Raw genomic sequence first — 13,793 nt, 5'->3', positions numbered from 1 at the left:
AGATCAGTTTTGCAGATCACGCCTGTTGTAGTGGCTGCAGTGAGTAGGGAACAGTTCCCCAGCAAAATCTGTTCCCTCTATTGTACTCACTTAACCATTTTTGCTTTCAGGGCAGTTTCCCTATGTGAAAATGAGGCAGCACTTAAGATGATGCTCTGCTCTGACTTTTATAAGATTCTCGGACACTCTAGTGTATCTAAGTAAAAAACTAGGTAGGTTTCAGTGCTAGAATATTTGTGCCCTAATTAGGAGGAAGATAAAATATGCAGCCTGCATTGTCTATCATAGGCAATTGTTCACCTTAGAAAGTAAACAGAACACATAAGTGAGACAAGTCAATTTGTAATGACATATTTAACTTCCACATCTGTCTATCCTACACGCTAGAAGATGATTGATATTCCTTAGCTGTTTAATTGTTCTTGTTCTGAATGCATTAAATATCCTGACCACAGCCTAATAAAATGGAGCAGCGCACAGACTGATTCTAATCTTATAAATAGCTAATATGATCTCATATTGTCTTGAGAGGTAAAAGATGATCGGTTCAGGGATTATTTGTAAGATTTTTTTACACCACACTTTGATGGCTTAATACAGAGGTGGAGAAGCTTTTTGGTCCCCTTTTCCCCATGAGCCACATTTGATTGGTGGGGGACAGCCCACCTGTCAATGACCTGGCATCACTGGGCTCCAGTGTACTGCACTGTTCCTGGTCCAATATCCATAGTAGCCCAATCACCACTGAATACTGAATGTTCATTGTGTGGTGTAGTGCTTAGAGTTCTCAACTAGAACCTGGGACATCTGGGTTCCAATCCCTGCTCTGCCATGAAACTCACTGGGTGACCTTGGCCTCTCAGCCTAACCTACCTCACAGGGTTGTGGGGATGAATTGAGGCAGAGAAGAACCATGTATGTCACTGTGAGCAACTTGGAGAAAAAGGTGCAATATAAATGTAATAAGAATTATTGTTGTTGTTTAGTCATTTAGTCGTGTCCAACTCTTCGTGACCCCATGGACCAGAGCACGCCAGGCACTCCTGTCTTCCACTGCCTCCCGCAGTTTGGTCAAACTCATGCTGGTAGCTTCGAGAACACTATCCAACCATCTCGTCCTCTGTTGTCCCCTTCTCCTTGTGCCCTCCATCTTTCCCAACATCATGGTCTTTTCCAGGGAGTCTTCTCTTCTCATGAGGTGGCCAAAGTATTGGAGCCTCAGCTTCACGATCTGTCCTTCCAGTGAGCACTCAGGGCTGATTTCCTTCAGAATGGATAGGTTTGATCTTCTTGCAGTCCATGGGACTCTCAAGAGTCTCCTCCAGCACCATAATTCAAAAGCATCAATTCTTCGGCAGTCAGCCTTCTTTATGGTCCAGCTCTCACTTCCATACATCACTACTGGGAAAACCATAGCTTTTACTATACGGACCTTTGTTGGCAAAGGATGACAAAAAAATTAATTAGTTATCACATTGTTTGGTTTCTCTATATGCACATTTTTTAAAAAATGGACGAAGAATGCCCAGAGATCTGCTTTACAAAAGGATATCATATTGGGTGGAGTGGTGTTTCTGTATGCATAGGTATTTAAAATGACATGTTTTGATGCCATCAATTATTGTAAGGTGCAAGAGATTGAGTGCATCTTCTCAGGAATATCTGCTGCACCAGAGTGAACGTTCCTAGCCCAAACGATGTTTTAAAAGGTAGAAACAAACAGATCCTCATCAAGGAATGCTCACACATGACCTGGATCAGAAGGAAGGAAATCAAATGCCCCCCAAAAAGATCCCTTACAAAGCACATGGCTTGAAAATAGTCCAGGTGGTAGCTGTTGTTTAAATATGAAATGCTTCCATGCTGGAACTATTCCAGTGTATCTCCAAAGGTACAAGAAAAAAATGAGGCACCCTTGGTTTTGAACCAACACTGTGAGGAGGTGGGGAGTTATGAGGCCTTGACAGTGCCTCCAGCCCTACTCAAGAGAGGCACATAGAGTGAAGGGGATTCTGGGAGGAGTTTGAGTTTCCCCAGCAACCATCTGCGTCCGCCTAGGCAGGGCCACCTCACACTTTGAGAACCATTTGTTTATCACAAAGATGCCTTTGGTAGTCCCAAAGCACATGGGTGAGAGTGCTGTTGTTTTTCTTTCAATTTCTGTCCTTTGCTTTGGGCAGCCATTGTGGCTTGTAGCAGGTGGTGGGAAGCTATATATCTGGCATGTTGGGATTCCGGCTAATCTCCTGAATTCTGATCTCTACGGAAATAAAGATGTCTTTACTTTACGTTTCCAAGATGCTTCACCCGTTCGATGTATGCAAGTCCCAAAGAAGAAGAGCGGGGGAAGGTTGGCCAGTGCCAAAAAAGAAGAAGAGAAAAACAAACAAAACCCAGAAACTGAAAAACAACAACCCGCCATTGTTTCAATTGTCTAATCGGCTCAACCTTTGTGGGGGGAATAACCCCCAACCTTGGACTGGAGCCAGCAACTGCCATTTAGGTATTTGCATCTGTTTATCCTCTCAGTCAAATGCCTTTTGTCTTAGCCCTGACAAGGGAGTGCAAATGTTCTGACCCCAACAAGCAGTTCTCAAACATCGGATAAAAGGCATCTATTCCCCCTTTCTAAGAGGATGGAGTCATCCTTTTACCCTTCTTTATTTCTCTTTACCAGCTCTGTACTTTTGAAGGCAGTTGTTGATGACAAGACTTGCATAATTCACCTTCCCTGTGTGTGGAGAATCTCTTGCACACTCTTTGGCTGGCCTTTTCAGAATTCGTTTCAAGAGCTGGGCCACTATATCACTTTGAACACCGAAACACATCTTGCTTTTGTGAAAGCAGCCATGCTCGGTTTTAGCATTTTGCGCTCTGACCGAACCGTGTGCAGTAAGAAACGATGCTATTTCATTTCAATGTTGAAGCTGTAACATACTTATCTATATGGCTTAGGAGCAGAAAGCAACCTTTAAGGGACAGGATTTCTGAATTAAGACAAAAAATTGTGTAACAACAACAACAATTGTTTATTTTGAAAATTAGCCTTACATTTCTGCAGCTGCTGATCACCTGCCAAATTAAATGGTTTCTTTCATGCTGCCTGTGGAAGGGGCTTGTGCAGATTTTAACCATTGCACAATGTTTGGCTGAACCAACCTACATCCTGGATGAAACGAAGGAATGGACTCAATGGAATCAAATCTGAAAATTGACTTTTTGCATTTCTTGATTTTATGTATTTAAAAAAAATAATAATAAGACCAGGAAGAAATCATTCTTATTCTGTTGAAAAGGGTTTTACAGCACACACATATAATTAGAGGGAACGGGCAGACTTTGTTAAAAAGAATTATTGGCAGTGTTGCACAGTGTGGACACCCTTTTCACAAGATTTACAGCTAGACTGTTCTCAAGACTGAGCTCTGTACCATGAGATCCGTCATTTACATAAGCAATCTTTAAAGTTCATGATTAATATCATGTTTCACTGAGCACTGGAAAACAGGAGAAAGGCTTTGTATTAAACCAAACCTGGTGAAAAGAGGTAGTGTTGTCTAGTTTTAGCTCAGCTTTTTCTATTCTTTAAGGACCCCCCCCCCTCCCTTTGCAAAGCTCCATTGCCTAAAACATTTGGAAAGGCTCCTTTAAGATCAAACACAAAAATAAAAGTATTCCGAGGAAGCACAAATTAAGCCTCCAGCTAGATCTGCAACATAAATTTAAGATCTAAGCTTAACTGTTCTGGCAAGCCTGATAAACTCCATGCTGAGAAAGGAGCCTTTAAGCTTGCTTACCAAGGGCTAGGTTAAAAATTAATTCTTAACCCCTAGTGAGGGGTAGTGTGTAGTTCTGAGGGCATCTTCTCATAAGCATGCAAATTATATGCCCAGAGGAATACTCACACACGCACACACAAGCCCAGTTTTTGGACTTCACTCTACCATGCAATAGAGGAGGGGGCTTCAGTCAATGGTACAGCATCTGCTGTGTATGCAGAAGATCCCAAGTTCAACCCCCGACATCTTCAGGTAGGACTGAGAGACCCCCCATTTGAACACCTGGAGAGCCACTGCCAGTCACTAGAAACAGTGGCGTAGCGTGGGTTGTCAGCACCCGGGGCAAGGCAAGTAATTTGCACCCCCTAACCCGTGGAATTGCGCCCCCTAACCCGTGGATTTGCGCCCCCTAACCTGTGGATTTGCGCCCCCTAACCCTAACCCCCAGATGTTGCGCCCGGTGCGGCCGGCCCCCCCTGCACCCCCCACGCTACGCCACTGACTAGAAAATAGGCAGTTAGAAGGAGCAATGAGCCGACTAAGTAAAAGGCAGATTCCTATGTTGCTACAGTAGAATTGGTAAGTCTCCTCTGACTCAGACAGTAATTATTATTATTATTATTATTATTATTATTATTATTATTATTATACCCAGCCACTATAGTCAGCTCCTAACAGAACACTAAAAACAGAATAAAACTTCCAACATTAAAAACTTCCCTGGTTCCCTGTAACCTCCCTTCTTGTAGTGAGGGAACCGCCAGAAGGCCCTCAGCGCTGGACCTCAGTGTCCAGGCTGAACGGTGTGGGTGGAGACGCTCCTTCATGTATACTGGACTGAGGACATTTAGGGCTTTAAAGGTCAACACCAACACTATGAATTGTGCTTGGAAACGTACTTGGAGCCAATGTAGGTCTTTAAGGACTGGTATTATATGGTCTCCGCGGCCGCTCCCAGTCACCAGTCTAGCTGCCTGATTAGTTGTAGTTTCTGGGTCACCTTCAAAGGTAGCCCCACATAGAGTGCATTGCAGTAATCCAACGGTGTCATCCTATTCACACCCACCCAGAAGTAAGAGCCATAGTGTTCGGTGGGATTTACTACCAAGTAAGTGTTCTACACAGGTGGCGCTGTGGGTTAAGCTACAGAAGGTCGGCGGTTCGAATCCCCGCAACGGGGTGAGCTCCCATTGCTCGGTCCCTGCTCCTGCCAACCTAGCAGGCCCAGAGTTCAAAAGCATGTCAAGTGCAAGTAGATAAATAGGTACCGCTCCAGCAGGAAGGTAAACGGTTTTCCATGTGCTGCTCTGGTTCACCAGAAGCGACTTAGTCATGTTGGCCACATGACCTGGAAGCTGTACGCCGGCTCCCTCAGCCAATAAAGCGAGATGAGCGCTGCAACCCCAGAGTCGGTCACGACTGGACCTAATGGTCAGGGGTCCCTTTACCTTTACCTTTAAGTGTTCTACGACTGCAGCTTCAGTGCCTTTCATGGAGCAAATGCAAGTTAAGCAGACAAACTTGCAAACTCAAGCCATGGTGGCAACCTTCCAACCTGAGCCCCACTCTTCACCAACAGGAGATTAAGGAAGCAGTGCTTTTTTCCAAAAAAAATGTTTTAGGGGTACTCTCACCATTTTACAGTTCAAATCAGGAAAAAGAAATACAGTGGTACCTCTGGTTATGTACTTAATTCGTTCCAGAGGTTTGTCCTTAACCTGAAACTGTTCTTAACCTGAAACTGTTCTTAACCTGAAGGACCACTTTAGCTAATGGGGCCTCCTGCTGCTGCCGCACCGCCGGAGCACGATTTCTGTTCTCATCCTGAAGCAAAGTTCTTAACCTGAAGCACCATTTCTGGGTGGCAGAGTCTGTAACCTGAAGTGTCTGTAACCTGAAGCGTCTGTAACCCCAGGTACCACTGTACAGTAAATGGATAAAAGTACAAAGATTCACAAAATGTTTAGGGGTATGCATCCCCCCAGAAAACAAGCACTGTATACCTATGCTATATACCTGCCAAGTGCCCTGGGAAAAAAATGGACATCCCATGCAAGATGGCGGAGGATATTCTGAGTGCTGCACTTTCGCCCTGGGAAAGCACTTTTTTGGGAGGCAGGGTGGCAAGAGTGAGGTATGAGTCATGCTTGTCCCAGTTTTGCATTTGAAAAAGGGACATAGCTCAATAGTTGAGCATTTACATTGCAAGCGGAAGCTCCCAGGTTCAGTCCCTAGCATCTTAAGATACTGTACAACTGGGAGAGATTTGCTGTCTGAAATCCTGCAGAGCTGCTACCAGTCAGTGTAGACAATACTGACTGAACTAGTTGGACTCAATGTTCTTAATCAGTATACGGCAGCTTCCTACCATTTCAGATTGCAAGAGTACTCCTTGAATGGGACAGTGGGATTCCATATGGAAAACTGGATGTCGGAAAGAAGGTTCTAGGTACTAATGCACAGAGCAGTGTATTTCCGATCTGAGTCACTTTTGTATGTAATAAATTGTAAGTGTGTTCCCTTCTGTTTCTGCATACCCTTTTAAACGTGTTTAAAGAGAATCCATACAAACATTTGTATTTAAATTTAAATTCACACTTCCCCAAATTTTGTGATACAGTTCCAGGCTCAAAAAAACCCGAGCCAAAATGCATTGAGTATTTTATGGTAAAATGTGTTTAAAAATATGTACATTGAGATAAAATATATATTTGCATACATATTTTGTGATGCGGTTATGTTGTGGTCTACATATTAATCCAGGAGTTGCAAATTCATTTTAAAATACGGACCAAACAAAATTCCATCCCTAGTTTAAAATTGAGAGTATGGACATTTTTGGTAGCAGATAAATTGCAAAGGACTTGTAATGCTCTCCTCAAGTCTGAGGCATGCATTAGAAGCCCCAGAGTTCTTCTGCAGAAGCAGCTCAGGCACCAAGGAAGGCAGTTATGCGGGATGGGCCTATCCGCCCTAGAAATGATGGCTGCACCTGCCACAGCCAGTTAAAGGGCAAAAGCCTACAACTACTGCCAATATTGCCTCAGCTGTCCAACCAAGTTATACTCAGAGTAGATCCATTAAAATGAACACACCCAAGTTGGTCATGTCCATTTATTTCAGTGGGTTTACTCTGAGTAGGAGTAATACTGGTTACAATCCTTGAAATTATTATCTAGCCTAACGCAATTGATTATAGCATACCAGAAGGAGAGTCTACACCCCCGTCGTTCAGCCCGGAGACTGAGGTCCAGCTCTGGGGGTCTTCTGGTGATTCCCTCACTGCGAGAAGTGAAGGCAGAGGGCCTTCTCGGTAGTGGCGCCCTCCCTGTGGAACGCCCTCCCATCAGATGTCAAGGAAATAAACAACTATCTGACTTTAAGAAGACATCTGAAGGCAACCCTGTTTAAGGAAGTTTTTAATGTTTGATGTTTTATCACATTTTTAGTATTCTGTTGGGAGCCACCCAGAGTGGCTGGGGACACCCAGCAAGATGGGCGGGTTATAGATAAACAAATAAATTTATTATTATTATTATTATTATTATTATTATTATTATTATTATTATTATTATTATTAGTTCAGGATATTTTTGTTTTACACACAAATATGCATAACATGCTGATATCCAGTATTATAAATACTGGAATACCTGGAAAGGCAGATAAATACAACATAAACATTATTTGTCTTTCTTTCAAATAACTTGATAGGAACGTAACATTATAACCAAGTTATTCTTTTCTGTCTGGTTTTTTTGAATATATGTGTCAGGGAACTGCCATCGGAGGAACAGGTGGGGAAGAGGCTCACGGAGGCTGGGAGGGACTCAAAAGCTGAAGAAGGGACCAGCAGGGGGAGAGATGGGTCTCTGGAGGAAAGTCTCACGGAGGCTGAGAGAGACGCAGCAGCTAAAGCAGGAACTAGCAGGGAGAGAGGAGGATCTCTGAGGGAAAGCGAGCAAGAGGGAGGGCTCAGGGACACGTCCAGCGAGAACAGTGGGGAGGTGTCAGAAGCTCCCATAGGGAGACCCATTCCTCGCCGGAAGCTGTCACGCCGCGAGTCCCGAAGACGTGTTTCCGTTAAGGAGCTTTTATGCTGGAAGCGCTTCCGAAAACAACCACTGTCGGAATCTGCAAGTGACTAGAGCAGACATGTCTGAGGAGCTCTGTCACACACAGAGGTTTGTGGAGTTGCACAAACTCTGAGGGACTACGATTTTACGCACAAGCAGCTCATCATCCCATCACAATATGGTTCTTCAGTTAAGTTCTGGATAGTTGGATATTTAGAAATGAGGACCATTTCTCACAATAGCTGTGCTTCAGCTTGCAATTCTGTAATAATATGAATTTTCTGACTTACATTAATAATAATAATAATAATAATAATAATAATAATAATAATAATAATAATAATTTTATTTATATCCCACCCTCCCCAGCCAAAGCCGGGCTCAGGGTGGCTAACAACAATAAAACAGTATAAAAGTATAGCATAAACAACACTCTAAAATCATTCATTATAAAATTAATTAATTGCATTTTGCATGTCTGTTGATATGTGCAGGTGTTGTTTTTATCGGTGTCATCACCGTGTAGAAAATTAGATATATATATAAAGTATGAGGAAAGGGTATTCTTCTCTCATCTGAATATTTCCCAATATATGATTTTCCCCTTTACAACAGTGATAGCCAGAACTGACCACGATACATCAGAGGAGACCTTCCTGTTGCTGGTTGATATGGTACTTGGAATTATGAGTCTTGAAAATTATGCTTCTGGTAAGAGACAGGTGGGGGAGAGAGGGGGAAGAGTGATTTTAATCCAAAAGCAAAATTTAGACACAGTCTCTTCAGACTCGGGATGGTATTTTACTTGTAGGAACAAGTGGGTATTGTAACACGAATGTTTTTGGGACCCTCAGCAGTCTGGTAAACAAATAAAGGTAAAGGGGTTAATGCTAAAAGTGACAGATTTAAACTCTGGTTCAAGACATTGGCTTCCCTGATAATGAGCATAGCATAAAGATATGGCTAGGCAGCATTCCAGGAAAAACATCTACTCTTAATTTAATGATCTAAGAGCCCAATCCTGCAGACAGTCATTCTGAGTTTGTCTTGCACTCATCACAGTGGCGTCACTGGGATATGTTCTCTTTTGCACCCAGGGCACATTGTATTTTCACTCCAGTTTGGGGAAAGATTTTTAAAGATTGCACAAGGCTTCAGTGATTAGTTCCACTATTGGCTAGGATGAGAGGATTCTGATGGACTTAGGCTTTGTACGCATTACTAGCTTAAAATACAGCTAGGTCATTCTTTTTCCTGATTCGGGTTGAAGTTACAGCAGTACTGTGAGCACTTTTCCTTTTTGAAATTTTTGGGCATAAGATCAGCCCTGCTAGATAAGACCAAAGTCCCATCTTCCCCGTCACCCCTTCTTTTCCAGCATAAAGTGAAGCAAACATATCAGGATTGTTTTATTTTTATTTTTTACAGGGGGTGAAATAGAACAGAGGGAAAGAACATTACTTGCGCAATGAACCTAATATAGCAAGGTGCTTCTAGGTTTTTTAAAGTGTTGCTGCTTCTACTGCTGCTGATTTAAAGAAAGCAAATATCAGGAAGAAGAGGGTTTGGGTCACTGTAATCCCATGAACATACGCAGGTGCTCACTTCGGGTAGGGCTTACATACAGTGACAAAATACATGAAGTTTCATAGATTGAATTAGATCCCTAGCTGTGACTAATATGATGTGTACACCACTTTCCAAAAGAGCAGTGGCAGCACACTGGATATAGAGAAAACCAGGGTGTGAGTCCACAGGCTTAGCCTAGGAAGGGTATGTCCATCAGCTCCTTGCGTCCCCTGGGACCAGTCACCATCTCTCACCCTATGCAATTGCAACAATGCAATTCTCACTGCACTGTTGTTGTGAGAATGGACGCAGGTGGCGCTGTGGTCTAAACCACTCAGCCTCTTGGGCTTGCCGATTGGAAGGTCGGTGGTTCAAATCCCCACGACGGGGTGAGCTCCCGTTGCTCTGTCCCAGCTCCTGCCAGCTTAGCAGTTCGAAAGCATGCCAGTAAAGGTAAAGGTAAAGGTACCCCTGCCCGAACGGGCCAGTCTTGACAGACTCTGGGGTTTGTGCGCCCATCTCACATCTATTGGCCGGGGGCCAGCGCTGTCCGGAGACACTTCCGGGTCACGTGGCCAGCGTGACAAAGCTGCATCTGGCAAGCCAGCGCAGCACACGGAACGCCGTTTACCTTCCCGCTGGTAAGCGGTACCTATTTATCTACTTGCACCCGGGGGTGCTTTCGAACTGCTAGGTTGGCAGGCGCTGGGACCGAGCAGCGGGAGCGCACCCCGCTGCGGGGATTCGAACCGCCGACCTTTCGATCGGCAAGCCCTAGGCGCTGAGGCTTTAGCCCACAGCGCCACCCGCGTCCCTAAGCATGCCAGTGCAAGTAGATAAATAGGTACCGCTCCGGCGGGAAGGTCAACAGCATTTCCGTGCGCTCTGGTTCCGTCACAATGTTACACCAGGCCACATGACATGGAAAGCTGTCTGTGGACAAACACCAGCTCCTTCAGCGTGAAAGCGAGATGAGCACCCCCAACCCTATAGTAGCCTTTGACTGGACTTAACCATCCAGGGGTCCTTTACCTTTTTTTGCCTTATGTGAGAATGGAAGTTCACCTGAGCAACCTGTGGGAAGGGGTTGTTTCAGGGGACCAAATTTGGGGAGGGATGAAATTCACTGGCTGCCCAGTTCCCCTTTTGTTTCCTGTTTCTGGCAGCTACTATTTTCAAATCCAAAAATGTCCTAAAACAATGCTTCACAGCACAGTTCTGATGGATAAAAAGAACTGCAGCCCATGAACACTACATGCTGAATCATTAACAGTCAGTTTATATCACTCTTTGAACAGGTGCCAGTGCTGGGGTTGTAGACAATGGTAGACCTACTCAAGTAGACCCACTTGAATTCATAGGCATGAGTAACTTAGGACCATTATTTTATATGGGTTTATCCTGAGTATAACTTAGCTGAGTACAACAGTTTTTTTTACTGGACTCCTAGTGAGGATTGAATATGTGATCAAGTGGTCATTGTATTGCACGGTCTCAGCTCACCACACCACCAGAAACCACCTGAAATTAAATCAGCTGTCGCCAAAATCAGTGAGATCTTGGGGGCCCACAAAAATTTACTTGGCTGGACAAATCAGGCCCCCAAACTGGGCATTAGACACCCCTGGCCTTGATATTCCAGAAACCTCACACTGCATGCCAATATAATATTGTATAGCTTTATTTCCTCACACAGTCTCTGGTACTTTCCAGGGCTGACTCGCGTTGTTCCTAGTTCAAGTTCCACTCCCTGCTTCAGGCGAAAGAGGAGCCTACCATTTTGAACTTCATGAAAACAACAGAAGCAGTCAGGGAGCAGGTAGTGCCAATAATCTGGCATAGTAATTGAATGATTAGGTTAATCATAGGATAGGCCCATCTTGCATCTTGCTCAACCGATGCCTTGTCTCCTTATGCATATATCAGTAACCGTATCAGTTGCAACATGCACTAAGCTGCTGAGTTCTACAAAACGCAGCCCTTGGAAAGAGTTAAAACGCTTCATTAGGCTGAACGCCAGGATATTCAGGGCCTTCCACCACCCTATGAATGGCAATATCTCAATGTATCATCACAGCCCGGGGTGGCAAGGTGCTATTCCCATCTAGCTTCTTCAGAATGGAGATGGGCAACAGTCTGGAGGTTTTGCTTCACACGCATCTAAACCCTGCCAAGTGAAGAAGAGGTCACAAAAACATCATTAGTGTGAGCGCCTGAAATGTTCTGTGTCTGTCGAATGGCATCCATGGCTCACTAGCAGCAGACGAACTGATGCTCAACTTTGGCCAGTAATGCACAGCAGGACTGTGCTTGGAATGTGTATATTTTATGTAACCGTGCAGGATTCCAAACAAGACTCACCTTGCTAATCATTTGCCTTGCCTTGCTGTTGTTCTGCTCCCATTTGCTTCCCTGGCTCTGCTTCTTCCTGAGGCCATTTTCTTCCTTCTCGTCATCGCACGACTACTGTCCTTCACTTCAGTTGCCTGCCTTCTCATCTTTCCGGCTGCAGCACCTCACAAGATTTCACTGCGGCAACAGCGGTGGCCAAGGCAATCGACGAAAGTAACATGGGATACCACAACCCGTGAGACAAAATGGAGAGTGAGGATAAATCAAGCCATGGATCGTAAGGACAGAGAAGCAGCGAAATGGTCTGGGGGAGGACAAAAGGAACGCTGAACAACATTGAAACAGCATAAATGTGTAAGGTTGTCTCCAGTCAAGTCCTTTCACACAAGATCTTCTGCTTGTGCAACAGAACATCCCCTCCCGCTCCTCTCTACACACACACACCCCAACTGGGAAGGGTGTACCACAATTTAGGAACTGCCTACGGCAAAGAAAGTCCTCTCTGATTATCCATTCCCTGCACTTGTTTTAATAATAATAATAATAATAATAATGTCAGGGCTGCCACTCAGTCCCAGCTCACATAGGACCACGTTAGCCAGCGTTCAGGTTAAAAGAGTCTTTATTGGATTACAGCTTCCATTTCCAAACTGCAATATGCAGCCCTACTTCTTCTAGGTCAGACCGGCGAAGACCCGTCTGAGTCTCCGCCTCTAGCACACCAGCTTAATACCCTAGCCTTGCTCCACCTCCTGCGCCTTTCCCTCCGTCTCTGGGTCCTTCTGCCCCCCGGGGTCTCCTTTTTCCTACTCTCTTCTGACGCGGACCCCCCTGACCCTTCCGCCTCCTTGCGGCGGGCTTTGGGACCTGGTTCACTCTCTGGGCTGCTTACTGCGCCAGCTTCCGCTACATTTGAACTTGGCACGCGCGCCCAACTCTCAACCTTCCTCTTGATCGTTTCGTCGCTCCCCGAGGTGGGCGTGACTACTCCTGACTCATGCCCTCCCTCCTTCTGAAAGCCTCCGGAACCCGATATCTGGTCCCCTTTCTCCCCGCTGTTCCCGTCTGGGTACGTGGGTCCCGATCTCCAACTGCTGCTCTCTGATTCCTCTCTGGACCCTTCTTCCTGGGGTGTCCCCCTGCTTTCCCCCCTTGCTCTGACTGCTGGCGCTCCCTTCTGGGAATCCTCGGACTCACTGGATAAACTCGGCGATCTCGGTTCGTCATCCCCACTCATCTTTCCTTCGTATTCCTCCCCCTCGCTCTCTGTCTCCTCCCTTCTCTGCGTCTCTGCTTCTGAACCCCTGACATCCATCCCCCCCTCGAAGCCCCCCCTTCCCCCCTCCCCACTTTCAAGGGTGGTTGCAGGGTGCTCCATCATCACAGGAGTGAATGCCGGATACAGTTCGCTCCTCGTTGCTGGCCGCCAACTGAAGACCTCCGAGTCTTCCTCCTCGCGTTCGTCAACGGTGAGCTGCTCCGCCTCCATTTCAGTGCCTCCGTGCTCGAAACCGAGATCCTCCCCGCACACGTCCATGTCAGTCTCTGCGTCGGTCGCTTGACCTGGCATCTCCAGCCACCTCCGGCGCCACTGCTCCTCTGGCCGATCGTCCCACCAATACGAGGTGTCGGACGCCGAACCCTCCGGTGACCCCTCTGGGGAATGTGTGCGCTGTGCGGGCTCCCCGTCCGAGTCGAAGCCATGGAACGTGCTGGAGGAAAGTGTGGGCGTGAACAACCAGTCGTCGAAGAAGCCTGCTGGCATGGGTCTGTGTGGGAAAAGGGCATGAAACTCGTCCTTGAGCAGGGGTTCCTCCAAAGCGTAGTCTGGCACCCAGCTATTAGCACTAGCCCGGGTGCCCTCCCTGGCTAGGAGGTATTCCACTCCGTCTTCCCCCCATCTGGAGTCCAAAATCTCCGTGACTTCGTTGATGGGGTCCTGCTGTGGCAATCTTCCCGCCTCCGACCGCTCCTGAGACGGACTCGGTGCTGTTCCTGGTTCCTGGAACCTGTGAGG

The sequence above is a fragment of the Podarcis bocagei genome, assembly GCF_964188305.1.
Source record: "Podarcis bocagei genome assembly, chromosome: 1".
Lineage (NCBI taxonomy): Eukaryota > Metazoa > Chordata > Lepidosauria > Squamata > Lacertidae > Podarcis > Podarcis bocagei.
Note: the sequence above shows the minus strand (reverse complement) of the source record.